We start from the raw sequence: 13,187 nt of genomic DNA, 5'->3' as shown, positions 1-13,187 counted from the left end.
TAAAGCAGATTGACAAAAAAGATCCGCCCAGAAGACTACACCTGAGAAAAGAGCCATGCTTTTAAGGCCTTCCTAAACTCCTGTTTGGTCTTGATCAGGTGCAGGTGAGCAGGCAGAGAGTTCCAGAGTTTAGCTGTCCTTACCGAAAAGGACCTTCCTCCTTGTCGTGCTTTGAAATATCACGTAACACAAAGAAGTCGCAAGTGATTGGATCTCAGGGTTGGTTCCTGATGATAAAGGCTGAGCCTCTGCTTAGGGTAGCATGGGCCGAAGGCTTTTGTGGCTCTAAAGGCCAAAGTCAGAGCCTTAAACTCTATCACCACCGGGAGGCAGTGCAACTGTCTCAACTGCGGGGAAATGTGGTTCCGAAAGGGTACCCCACGGATCAACCTCGCCGCCGCATTCTTATTATCTGTAATCTGTGAATCAAGCAGGCCGGAAGCCCTTGGTAGGGGTTGTTGGCATGATCCAACTCACACAGGTACGCACCTCCAGTAAACATTCAGAAACCTGCAAGCATGGTCACCCACATCATCCCATGAGTACTGTCTGCATTCTAGTGCCCTTGATGATCTGCTGGGCCATCAAACTCCCACAGCAACACACAAATAACAGCATTGTCTCTACACACTCAACCAAGCTCTCCACATTTGCTACTTTCAAATAATTTTCACATTCAGTTAAATGTATTTTTCTTAAAATATTACCGAAGGAATTATTGCCCAGATGCATCAAAGTACTTTTTAGCGGTTCCTAATTTGCGAAAATTACAGAATCGCAAATTAGGAATATCAAAATGGTATGCATCATTTTTTTCGCATTTTTTTGTGATTCGGTAAAAATCGCAATTTTTACCAAATCGCATAAAAAATGCGATTTTCAAATTGCGAATTCGCAATTCCCATTCATTCCTATGGGCTGAAATGCCCATAGGAATGAATGGGAATTGCGGATTCGCAATTTGAAATCGGAATTCAACAAAGCATTTCAAGGGTGGAGAGGGGGGTCCAAATGACCCCCCCCCCCTGCACCCATGTAATGCACTTTTACCTGTAAGTTACATACACACATGTCCTAAGGACATGTGTGTTTGTAACTTAACAGTTTAAAAAATGCATTTTTGTGCATTTTTAAACAATTTTGCAAATTACCACGAGGTTCAACTTCGTGGTAATTTGCACTTGCAATTTGTAAAATCGCAAATGTTTTAAGAATGATGCATTGCATTTAAGGAATCGCAAATTTGCGATTCCTTAAAAGCAATCGCATTTTTGGAATTCGCTAAAAATAGCGATTTCCCAAAAATGCTTGATGCATCCCAGAAACCAATTTAGGAAGTGCAAACGGCCGATTTTTGCGATTCGCACCGTTTGCACTTCCTAAAAAGGTTGATGCATCTAGGCATAAATTCCTTCCATTGATGATAAAGCGGCTCCACCTTGCTTAGTTTGACTTTTTTCGTCTGACCATATGTTCTTACACCAGTGGGAAAAATAATTTGGGAGTCCATTAAAGCAGGCTGTATAATTTTGCTGATATTCCCTTGCCACACCCCCAGAGGTCCTCCAAACAATAAGAAACTGGTTACTTGGCCATCATTCCAGGACTGGCGATGGGTGTCTGATTTTTCCCTGTAGTCTATGCGAGGGAGGACTGTTCTCCCCCTCTCCTGTAACATCTGTGCAGTCCCCATAGCAGAGCTCCTTAGTTTATCCTCACAGTGTGCAATGTACTCTGTATGTGAAAAGACACATGTATGTTAAATACGTGTAAAATGTTGTGTAGTCAGCATACCTAACATCTTACATGTATGTTGAATACAAATAACATGTTACAGGTATGAATATCTGTAACATGTTACGTATATGTTGTCAGCCATGGAAAGCAAGCGCATGGTGTCCCAGTGGTAGCTCACAAAAAAATGGCGGTTCCCTTCATGATGTCGTTGTTTACCTTTTGAGTGTGACAGCTGCCACGTCCTCCATAGCCAAGGAGCGCGTGCTAAATGAACACACGACACACAGAGCTCGTAACCGACGTCTTTATTCGTCTGTGTACAACATTCAAACTGAAACTTCTCATTATCTCATAACCGTTCATGACCACACCTTAACACCTCCTAAATGGTGACGTAATTCTTTCATTGAGTCTACCCACAACTGAGGGGTCCCCGCGCTCATAGTCTTAAAATACTACATCAACAACCAACATATCAGAACAGCCAACCTGTAAAGATTTGCAATGTCCCTACTCTCTTAACACCAAGGAAAAGAATCGAAAGTCGACCATAAATCATACTCTTCAAAGAAAGAAGTACTGGCTCATGAAACTAATCTTGTCTTCTGCCCTTGAAACTAACCATGTGGAGACACAATTAATGTACAATGTTACAGACTATGAATTGCCTGCTCTCTCAGACACACTTCACATTGATTAAAAATAGGCTTCATGTTATCCAGAATGATGATGTTTCTGCTTCCACTCACAGCCCTGGCTTAACAGCTAGAGCGGCCGACTTTGAAGCTGAGGAACCAGTTTAGTGTCTGGCGGGAGACACAAGCATTCTGTGATTCTGATCAAATCACTTAATCTCCCTGTGACTAAAAATGAATGTGTCCATCTGTAATTCAACTGGTGCTCATGTAGAGCACTAAGATACCCTCAAGTCGAGTTTGCGCTATATAAAACTGCAAAAAAAGAGATCCTGTCACGGCACCGCTTTATACAAAATGCCTGACCTTTTAATGGAGTTAATGTAGACAAGTACAGCTAACCCAATCGCCTTTCTGCTCACAAGTGTCTAGAAGCAATTGAGTTTTGCTGTGAGTGCCTTGGAAACTAATGAACGCGCGTCATGCCTGGGTCCTAACCTAGAGATTCAGTATATGCCTGGTCAGTATGAGGAAAATATATCCACAGTCTGCCAGCCAGAACCTCGTCAATTCAACAGTACCCAACCAAAGCTTCCTAGGACCCTGACCGATGGGCTGAAAATTGTCTAGGAACCATGGGACCTTGGCTGAGAGAATCTGGATTTGGTTAGGACCACACAATATTACCAGCTTTCCTCTGCTGTTGTGCCTAGCTACACACCATCAGAGCGGTACATAGGAGAGAACTCTCCAACACAAGCAAGCAGCTGGGGACAGGACCCACCTGAAGGACAGGCAAGGAGGAAGGCACAAGGCTGTGTAAAGAGGAGGGGTGTTGTTGATAGGATTTGGAGTGGGGTTTTGAGGTAATGCATGGCTGTTTAGGGTGACAAGGCATGAGAGCCCAGAACATGGGAAAGGTGAGGTGCAATTTTCAGAGCATGCAATTTTATATTGGCATAGACTGTTGCTTGAAAAGATGAGTTTCCAACTCTTTCCAGGATAGAATGGCCTTACAGATATGAAATAGGAAGACGTTCCATTACCTGGTTGGCTGTATACCGTGGGAAGCCTTGGCGTCTCATATTTCTGATTTGTATGTCCTCATTTCTAGTCCAGTAATGTTACTCCTGCATTTTGGGTATGTTTCTCTAGAAGTCTTGGTCATGGATATGGTGGGGTGTTGGTGCTGATTCCTACAAGTATTGAATGTGATCCATGCGAGGAAGTGAAAGCCCGTGGAGTGTTGGCACCCACCGATGCATGTAGCACAGTCTACGATATAGTTGATTGTGTTTGTGGGACACCGGACAGAAGGACATTTTCACTACTAAGATAAACCCGGTGTTCTTGATGGTCGTTCGCCTCTGAAATTCGGTGAGGATAAGCTTACCTGGTGAAGAAGGGACGGAAGTTTCCAGTCTGTCTCTTTTTCTGTGTGAAGTGAATCTTGAAAATGAGGTTGGTGTTACCTTGGAAACCCAGTAATGTTACGCTGTTGGTGAGTCGCACATTGAAACATCCAGATTCCTCTTTGAAATATATTCTTGCACCTATGTGATTGATAGCAAATTGCTACTTAACAATCTAAAAGCTAAATGTCAATTTTCAAAATCTAATCGTCAGATTGGTTAAGGCAGACGGCTTGTGCAAAAACCTGAAGTAATTACTAGCAGCAATGTTGAAGCCCCTACAAATTCATAATTAATCTCCTGTTTACACAGGATGTATATTTAAAGCCTTAGCTATATCCATTGTGATCATTTGTTCTCAAGAAATATCATATGTCGACCTTTATCCTTCACCTTATTAGTTTTGTTTGTGTCCTCTTTATAATAAGCCTTAGAGCTAGCCGTAGCAGGGTCCACCGGCTAGGGAGCAGACCTTTAATGTCCAGTTGAGCCCGCTACAGAGGGCTCTATTGCTATTAGAACATTCCACCCCTAGAGGGCAGAGTGTTCTAATTTGTCAAACAAAGGCCTCACAAAGGCCAAGTGGACTGAAATCCCATTGTGCTCAGTGAGGCCTTTGTACACAGCAACAGCTGTAAACAAACATTGGATTGTTGATGCTCCAGGCATCTCCCAGACATTAGAAGCCCAGAGCACTTCATTGTCTTCAATGGAGCACTCAACATTCCAATGTTCTAATACAAAGTGGAACACTCAAAGGCCCTGAGAATTATTTCAAAACTGAAAGTAAAAGAGATTTTTCAGAAACTCCTTCCTGACCTAAAGTCTTATCCCTGAAGGAATAAATCCCATTGGGTCTTATTTTGAGTAGAGTGATATTTGAAAATCAAACTGATTTCAAATGGAAGTGATGGATCGGGAGGACTATTCACTGATGGAAAGTCCTCCACTATACGGATACGAGGTGTAAGGGATGCCACCAGTATTTTGTTTTTGGAAGAAATGAAGGATCTTCAGATACCACCTGATTTTCTATTAAATACTGAAAACTAGGGCCCATAATATCTCCATTATCAATGTAAAGAATGATGCAGTTGACTCTTGATCAGAGTGCATTTACTTGCTTTTGGCCAAGCGGAACATAAAGACATTCTCTTCTCTTTTTATATGAGCGAAAAATCAATCTGCAAAAGAGAAGAAAATTGTGTGCATGACCCTGTGTCAGGCTAGAAATGAGAAATGCTTTGATAGTTTATTGCATTGACTATTTATACGGCTCATGGTACGCAGCAGACCTATTCCAAACGGCTGCTCATAGCCTTTATCTTACTTACATTGACTGAAAGACCTTATGCAGTAAAGGGGTATGACAGAGGCCAAAAGAGAGATGATGTGCTCAGTTCAAGCACCATATGAATAATGCTGAGCTGCAAACCATGGACAAGATCAGGCAGCTATGAAATAGACTGGGCAGCTATACTTTATGTGCTGAAGCTCAAATGTAATGACATTTGGGAGGTAACTGAGACTCTACAGAGTCATAAACTGAACCCACATTTAATTTTTTTAAATTGATGTATGCTTCATTAAAGAAGGGTTCATTTAAAATCTGATAAGTTGCTATGTGTTATTTTAAAAGTTTCCTTTTTATCTACGTAGCTCAGTATTTTTGCAATAAAATTAAAATAATTTATGGGTCGTTCAATAAGTTGCCAGCCAGGAATCAGATGTCTGTCCACAGCATTCGTCCTAAATCACAATACACACACTCTATACTGACTGGATTTCTAGTAAAAGAGATAACGTAGGCAGCCAGGGAGGAAATATCTGGTTCTCCATTAGATCCCTTTCATAGGGGTTGGATATATCATCTAGGAAAGATAAAATAGCCCCTGTGATAACAGAAATATTCAATATGTCTAGTGCGTGCTGTGGTCCTGGGAAGACTGGTAAAAGGCAATTATTATGCCCTTACTGAACAAAACAGATCCTGGCTACAGACTACCCAAGAAAAGGATATAGGGGTGGCTCTCATCTTCCTGGATTGATTCTCAGTCATTGACACTGTATCACATTTTATACATGCTGCTGCACTGTCAATGCTCCATATTTACAAGGTGACCCATCTAGGCTGATGCGTTACTTTTTGCCAGTCTTCCCAGTTTTTTTCCTTCTACTGAATCTGCTGCGTCATGTTAGTATTAGTATATGCAAGGTAGGCGTTCCCACCTAAAATCCCATGTAAAACTAACGCAGTGGTATATTTTTTTTCCCCTAAGTGACACATCTTCGGAAGGCAGGCCACTGAGTTTGAGATGAGTCAAAAATTTCTCCGCCTCTAAATTCCTGGCGTAGGAATGACGCATTGACTGTTTCACAGGAATTTGACCAGCCGAAGGGACTTTAAACAGTGTAATCTTCAATTAAGTCACATCTCGTCAACAGGTAAGTGCACAAGTAAGGTAGGTAACACAGTAAATCACACATTACACACCATTAATGACTCATGTCCCATATACGTAGGCATAGTGGTACACATAAGTACACAATGCCGACTTGTATGCGTGACATCCAGGGCCTATGTAATAGAGTGCAAGGTGAGTTCTTCACCTTTTGACACTGCATTACATTGGTCCCCATACAGTAGGCCACTTGTGTCAGTCAAAACTGATGCATCACCTCTGTTTTATGAGGCTTTGCTGTATTTGAGTACTTTTTAGGACCAACTACACCAATGTGCCACATGTGGGCCGGATGTCTTGCTGCATCCTTCCCACAGATAAGTTAAAATTCCTGACGCATCCTTCGGACCTGCGCCATGCAGCCCCATCTTGTAAATACGGGCATCCTTGGCATCATAAGGATTTTTCAAGTAGGCGCAAGAAAGTTTGACGCATCGCTGCCTTGGCACAACGATGCTTCATTTCTTCTAAATATTCCACAAAGTTTACCTGTGCTCACCCTTGGGTAGCTTGGCACAGAGCTGTTAGGCTAAACTAAAGAGGCAATGTGTAAATATTTGTGTACACTGAAACACAGTGAATACACCACAAAAGTATTCCACATAAGTTTAGAAAAATAGCTAATATTTATCTGAGTAAAACAAGACCAGGATGATAAAAATCCAACAATCACAAGTCACGGTATGAATCCCTAAATATTAAATGCAGTTACAGCGTTTAAAAAGCAATAGTTCCAACTGAGGCTATTTGTTTGCACTTGACTGAGATAAATCCTCAAGTTCAGTCCGATCGTGATGGAGCACGGGCCAGCTACCGTATTTGGACGGCCCACAGTACGTACTTTGGATGCGTCATAAAGTGAAAGACGGTGCGATGCGCAGAGGAGAGGAGACATTGCAAAGGCAGGTGGTGCATCGGTTGCTTACTGCTATGCTGGTCGTGGGTATGTTGGTGCTCGAGGAAGATGCGCTGCGCAAAGGAGGTGAGGCGTCACTGTATAAAGTGATGCTTCGGTTCCTGGAGGCGGTGCTGGGTCGTTAAGCCACTAACACCCAAGGACGATGTGGGGCACAAGGGAGGTGATGTGTTTGTTACAGGTATGAGGCCTCGGGTCCTGAAGGTAATGCGGTGTCGAAGATTTGTCGATGTCAAAGCGCAGTGCATTGATTCCACGGCATAAATGTCAAACCACAAGGCCACAGGTGCTGTGTTGGAGTCAGAGCGGTGTGTCACGGACTTCGGTGAAGCTGTGCTCGAGACTTACCCAGTGACAGTACTTTGGAGGCGGTGCAGCACTGTGAGGGCTTGCGTTGTATGTTGCAGTTGTTGTGTTGCGCACTCAGCTAGCGGGGACCACGGCTTCGGTGCAAGCACCGGTGATGTGTCGATTTCACACGATTGTGCTGGTTCTGAAGTGACACATGGAGTCGATTCATCAATTTCATGGCTGCAGCACCAAATTCACCTACAGAACTAGGTTTGGCATCTATTGGCTGGTCAAGATTCACATCAGAGGAGCCTGGGTGCTGTTACCAGTTGCAGGTGAAGGCTTTGATAGCCCTGAGACTTCCAACAGGAGGCAAGCTCTACTCAAGCCCTTGGGGAAACCTTAGACAGCAGGAAGCAAAGAGCAAAGTCCCGTCCTCTCAGTCCCAGGCAAAAAGCAGAAGACAGCAGGCCAACACAGCAAAACAATAAGCAGAAGCAACCAGCAGCTGACCAAGGTTTCGCACATCCACTTCGTGTTTCAAAATTATTAGGCGGTGCGGCTACTCTCACCATCCGCTGCCAAGGATGTATATCAGACCAATGGTTATGTAAGAGCAGAGAGGCGCACACAGTGAAGTCAATAATATAAGGGAGTCCAAAATGAAATGTAGATCTTCAGTTCTTATTTGTAAAAGTTTTCTTTATTTTCATGTACAGCGGCACAGCCAACGCGTTTCATTCCCATTCGTGCCTTGGGAATTTCATCAGGGCTGCAAAAATACATTAACATGTATAAGTATTTATCAAATGTTAAAAAGACATTTACCCAAAAGGGGCATCAGTCCAAGCCAAATTGCATCAACGTGCGCACCCATAGATCCAGATACTTTAACCAAGTTATGCAATTACTGACGGTCAATTTCAAATTTAAATTTGAATTTAAAAATACCCCGTGAAAGCATATACCCCCTCACCGGTACTATGCTTTCACAAGGCCAGTCCAAGCCAAGATGCTTGATGCTGATTAAAAACACCACACCATGCCTATTGGAGAATTAGGCACCCGAGATGTGCGAGTATTCGGGCCATACGGACCCTTAGAGAAGAGCGAAAGAAAGAAGAATGGTGATTCAGATGACCTTATTCCCAGTATGAAAAAATAAATAAAGATCAAAGAGAAAGCATGTGGTCCAACTGCCCTGTGCTCAAGCTTGAGATCCAAGATATGTGAAAGTGAGAAACCGAGGAAAGAGGAGGGGGTCCCTGGTAAAGAGGTCCAAAATGCATAGGTCAAATGACCCTGAAATGCAAGAGGAGATGGTTGAGAGAAGATAGACGCTCACCATGTATTAGTCAGTCTAGTCTGTGCGGTTTCTCTCGAGGTCGTACTTCTTCGAGAACAATTTGAAGGACGGTCACAGTAGGTCACAATGTGTACCTATAATGAAAATATTATACGAAAGTGCGTAAAGACAATGTTGATTACAGATTTGGTTTCTCTCATGGGAATATTGGGTTCCAGTTTGTATAATTAAAGGTAGTTGCGAAACAGGATAATATGAGGAATTGTAGGAGTCTAGAGTACTGAATTGTCTTTTAGGCCACAAAGAGACTTTTGTGGATATTATTGATGGAAGATAATCAACAGGGCGATTAAAATGATCCCTTTTGGAAGAATATATCAAAAATGAGGGTATATAATACCTGCAGAATGCTTTGTGTTAAGTTCCAAGTGAAATGAAGATCCAAGTTCCCACGAGATATCAGGTCACTGTCACTATGACAAACCAATAAAAATAGAGATTCCGGACCCCTGTACGTAAGAAGGTAAGCGGATATATAAGCATTAGTCCTGTATACATATATATTAAAAACTAGATCCTTGTAGTCATAGTCCTACATATATAGAGAGATAGTTATCACATTTAAATAGGTGTCATGGACCAATATGTGTCTTTTGGTCCCATTTGATGTCCCCATTCGAAGTAACCAGTTGTAAGCCCCCTTCTGTTAACTATGTAGAGTAGCCGAGTCACAGTATAGTTTATTGAGAGGTCTTTAAATAATTACGCTCCTTTGTTGGGCAGCATATGATTCCCTGAGGTCGGCATACAAAAATTAGCAATATCATGTTGTTATACATCCACCAGCCCTGTCTAAGGAACATAAGGCAATAAAACCGACATCTAAAAAGAAAGTAATAGTGTCACGATGTTGTACATCAACAAGCCCTGTCTAAGGAGCAAAAAAGTAATGAAATCGACATTTATAAAGAGAATAGTATCAAAGATTGACTGCTAATAACTGCCACATACAAGTTATATGCTTGTGCAATCACTCCCGGTCCTACCCCCATATGCTGTTTCCCCCAGTAGCTGCCATTACATCTAATATAGAAAGGTGTACCTCGGGGGGACTCCGGAGGGGAAGGGGAGTCTGAGCGCCCAGAGAAGTCTCCGGCTTCAGTAGGGTCTGCAGAAGCGTAGTGACGCCACGGTGCCTGCAAGTAATCAAAGATGTCAGGTTCTGCAGCCTTATCTGAACCAGCCCTCGGACGCCCGTTTAATTTAGTCCAGCAATGCCCGGTAGTCTCGCTTACCTTAGGTATGGCCCCCGTTCTCCGCTGCTCCTCCTCCTGGAATATTGGAAGCACCAGAGAATCGTCGCGCGCCGTGTTTTAAAGCGAATTGCGTCGTCACTGAGCAACGGTCACATGACGCCAGAATCAGCCCATGTCATGGGTGGCGGAATATCTATTCCGATATGGCGGCCATCTTGGAGTGGAGCCGGCGAGGCAAATTTAATTGTAATGTAGTGCCGGCAGAGCAATTTTGATTATAATGTGATACCTGACCGAAAGCCAATCATTTAAAAGGCTAATACAAGTAGAATGGCGCATATGATTTTCGATTGCCATGTTTTAAAGCACGGCGCGTCGTCACTAAACAATGGTAACATAACCCAGGAATCAGCCCCTGTTGTGGATGACGGAATGTCTGTTCTGATTCGGCGGCCATTTCAAAGTGGTGCCGGCGAGGCGATTTTTAGATGTAATATAGTGCCGGCGAGGCGATTCTGATTATGATATAGGTTAGTAATAGAGCACAATAGCCAAATTAATCGAAATAGTCCGTGGTTTACAATTAGTAGGTTTAGTAGATCGAGCAGACAGGATTGTGGTTCCCAAATTAGATAGATATGGTGGAATATCATGACATGCAAGGTGTCAAAGTGTTGAAATAGCCCTCATAAAGACTGCAGTGGGGAGTAGGCTGTCAAGTGTATCCTAAATAAAGTTGCAAAATGTTGTACAAGTTGTTACATGGACACTGCAACGTTGCAGGAGAAATGGGTGATGCACCATAAAACAATATTGTACAGGGTTATGAAAATACTATGCAAAAATATTACAATATGTATACGCAATCACATGTTATTAAGCAAGGAATAGAAAAAACATCTAAGGAGAAAATAGACAATTTACCTGTGGAAAAATAGGAAAAACATGGAAGGAAAAATGTTACAGCGATTTGTTTCTTACAGAGCAACATGACATCCTTTTGTTTGTTCAGCCTGGTTAAATTATCCTCTCCTGTGTTTTGAATGTAGCAAGGCCCCTAATTCCAAATACAGGTGTAGAAAAGGGGGGGACCTATTGCACTGGGGGAGAAGTTACATCAAGAAATAGTGAAGTTCTTTATCTGTATTGTGCCCCCTTTGTGTCGCCCGCAAGCGGCAAATCCATTTGGCTTCCCTCTGTCTAACAGCTAGCTCACGGTCACCCCCTCTTTTATCCAATGGTATGTGATCAATTCCATGGAACCAAAATGAGGTGTCGTTTGGATGTTTCTCATCGTAGTGTGAGCTTACAGGGTAGCGTTTGTCTTTGTTAATGATTGCCCTTCTGTGCTCTTGGATTCTTGATTTCAGAGGGCGGGTGGTGCTCCCCACATAAATGATGTTGCAACTACACCCTAAGACGTAGATTACGTGAGTCGTGTTACAGTTGATAAAGCTATTGATTTTATAGTTTTTTGAGGTGTTGTAAGTAAAATTCGTCTTTTTGTTTAGGCCTGAGTCGCAGACAATACATGACCCGCATGTGTAAAAGCCTGATGGTTTTGATGGAAACCATGATTCACGTGGGGTGGTCACATAGCTCTGGCATAGATCATCCCTGAGAGATCTGCCTTTCCTATACGAAATGAGTGGTCTGTTAGATATTTGGTCCCGTAACCCAGAGGCACTTTGCAGTATATCCCAATGTTTCCTCAATACATTATGGATTCGATTGCTGTTGGAATTGTATTGAGTTATAAAGGTGATACTACGGTCAGTTTCTTTGTGTTGTCTTGCATTAGATGCAATATTTAGAGTATCTTCCCTCCGTAGGTTCCTCGCTTTTTGTTTTTTGTTTTTTCCCAATATTCCCATGAGAGAAACCAAATCTGTAATCAACATTGTCTTTACGCACTTTCGTATAATATTTTCATTATAGGTACACATTGTGACCTACTGTGACCGTCCTTCAAATTGTTCTCGAAGAAGTACGACCTCGAGAGAAACCGCACAGACTAGACTGACTAATACATGGTGAGCGTCTATCTTCTCTCAACCATCTCCTCTTGCATTTCAGGGTCATTTGACCTATGCATTTTGGACCTCTTTACCAGGGACCCCCTCCTCTTTCCTCGGTTTCTCACTTTCACATATCTTGGATCTCAAGCTTGAGCACAGGGCAGTTGGACCACATGCTTTCTCTTTGATCTTTATTTATTTTTTCATACTGGGAATAAGGTCATCTGAATCACCATTCTTCTTTCTTTCGCTCTTCTCTAAGGGTCCGTATGGCCCGAATACTCGCACATCTCGGGTGCCTAATTCTCCAATAGGCATGGTGTGGTGTTTTTAATCAGGATCAAGCATCTTGGCTTGGACTGGCCTTGTGAAAGCATAGTACCGGTGAGGGGGTATATGCTTTCACGGGGTATTTTTAAATTCAAATTTAAATTTGAAATTGACCGTCAGTAATTGCATAACTTCGTTAAAGTATCTGGATCTATGGGTGCGCACGTTGATGCAATTTGGCTTGGACTGATGCCCCTTTTGGGTAAATGTCTTTTTAACATTTGATAAATACTTATACATGTTAATGTATTTTTGCAGCCCTGATGAAATTCCCAAGGCACGAATGGGAATGAAACGCGTTGGCTGTGCCGCTGTACATGAAAATAAAGAAAACTTTTACAAATAAGAACTGAAGATCTACATTTCATTTTGGACTCCCTTATATTATTGACTTCACTGTGTGCGCCTCTCTGCTCTTACATAACCAACACAGCAAAACAATCAGCAAAGTGGCAGTCCCTCCTGGAAGTCCAACAGCTCTTCGTCTTGGCAGAATGTCCTTGGTCCAAAAGTGTTTCAACTTTTATGGTGTTATAGGTCCAGTATGTATACCTATTTTGGCCTTTGAAGTAGGGAGACTTCAAAGAAAGGTCTTTATATGCACAGGCCCTGCCCTTTCTGGTCCTGGCTGCAGGCCCACTACAGGGTGGTATTCATTTATTTGTGTGGGAACAGGCACAGCCCTAATCAGGTGCAATTGTCAGCTCCTCCCGCCACTCTAAATCAAGAAGACCAATCAGCCTTGTGATGGGCCATCGGGATATGCAGGGCATACCTCAACTCCCTTTTGTGTGACTGTTTAGAGTGAATTCACAAAGCAGAAC

General features: G+C 42.6%; 1 protein-coding gene across 1 annotated transcript in view; it reads right to left on the bottom strand.

Annotated features, from left to right (window-relative positions):
• NTSR1 (neurotensin receptor 1) overlaps positions 1-13,187 on the bottom strand; it is a 799,660-nt gene that overhangs the window by 142,864 nt on the left and 643,609 nt on the right. The gene's annotated exons all lie outside the window — the stretch shown is intronic.

The sequence above is a fragment of the Lissotriton vulgaris genome, chromosome 7, assembly GCF_964263255.1.
Source record: "Lissotriton vulgaris chromosome 7, aLisVul1.2, whole genome shotgun sequence".
NCBI lineage: Eukaryota > Metazoa > Chordata > Amphibia > Caudata > Salamandridae > Lissotriton > Lissotriton vulgaris.
Note: the sequence above shows the minus strand (reverse complement) of the source record. Positions and strands in the feature narration are given on the sequence as shown.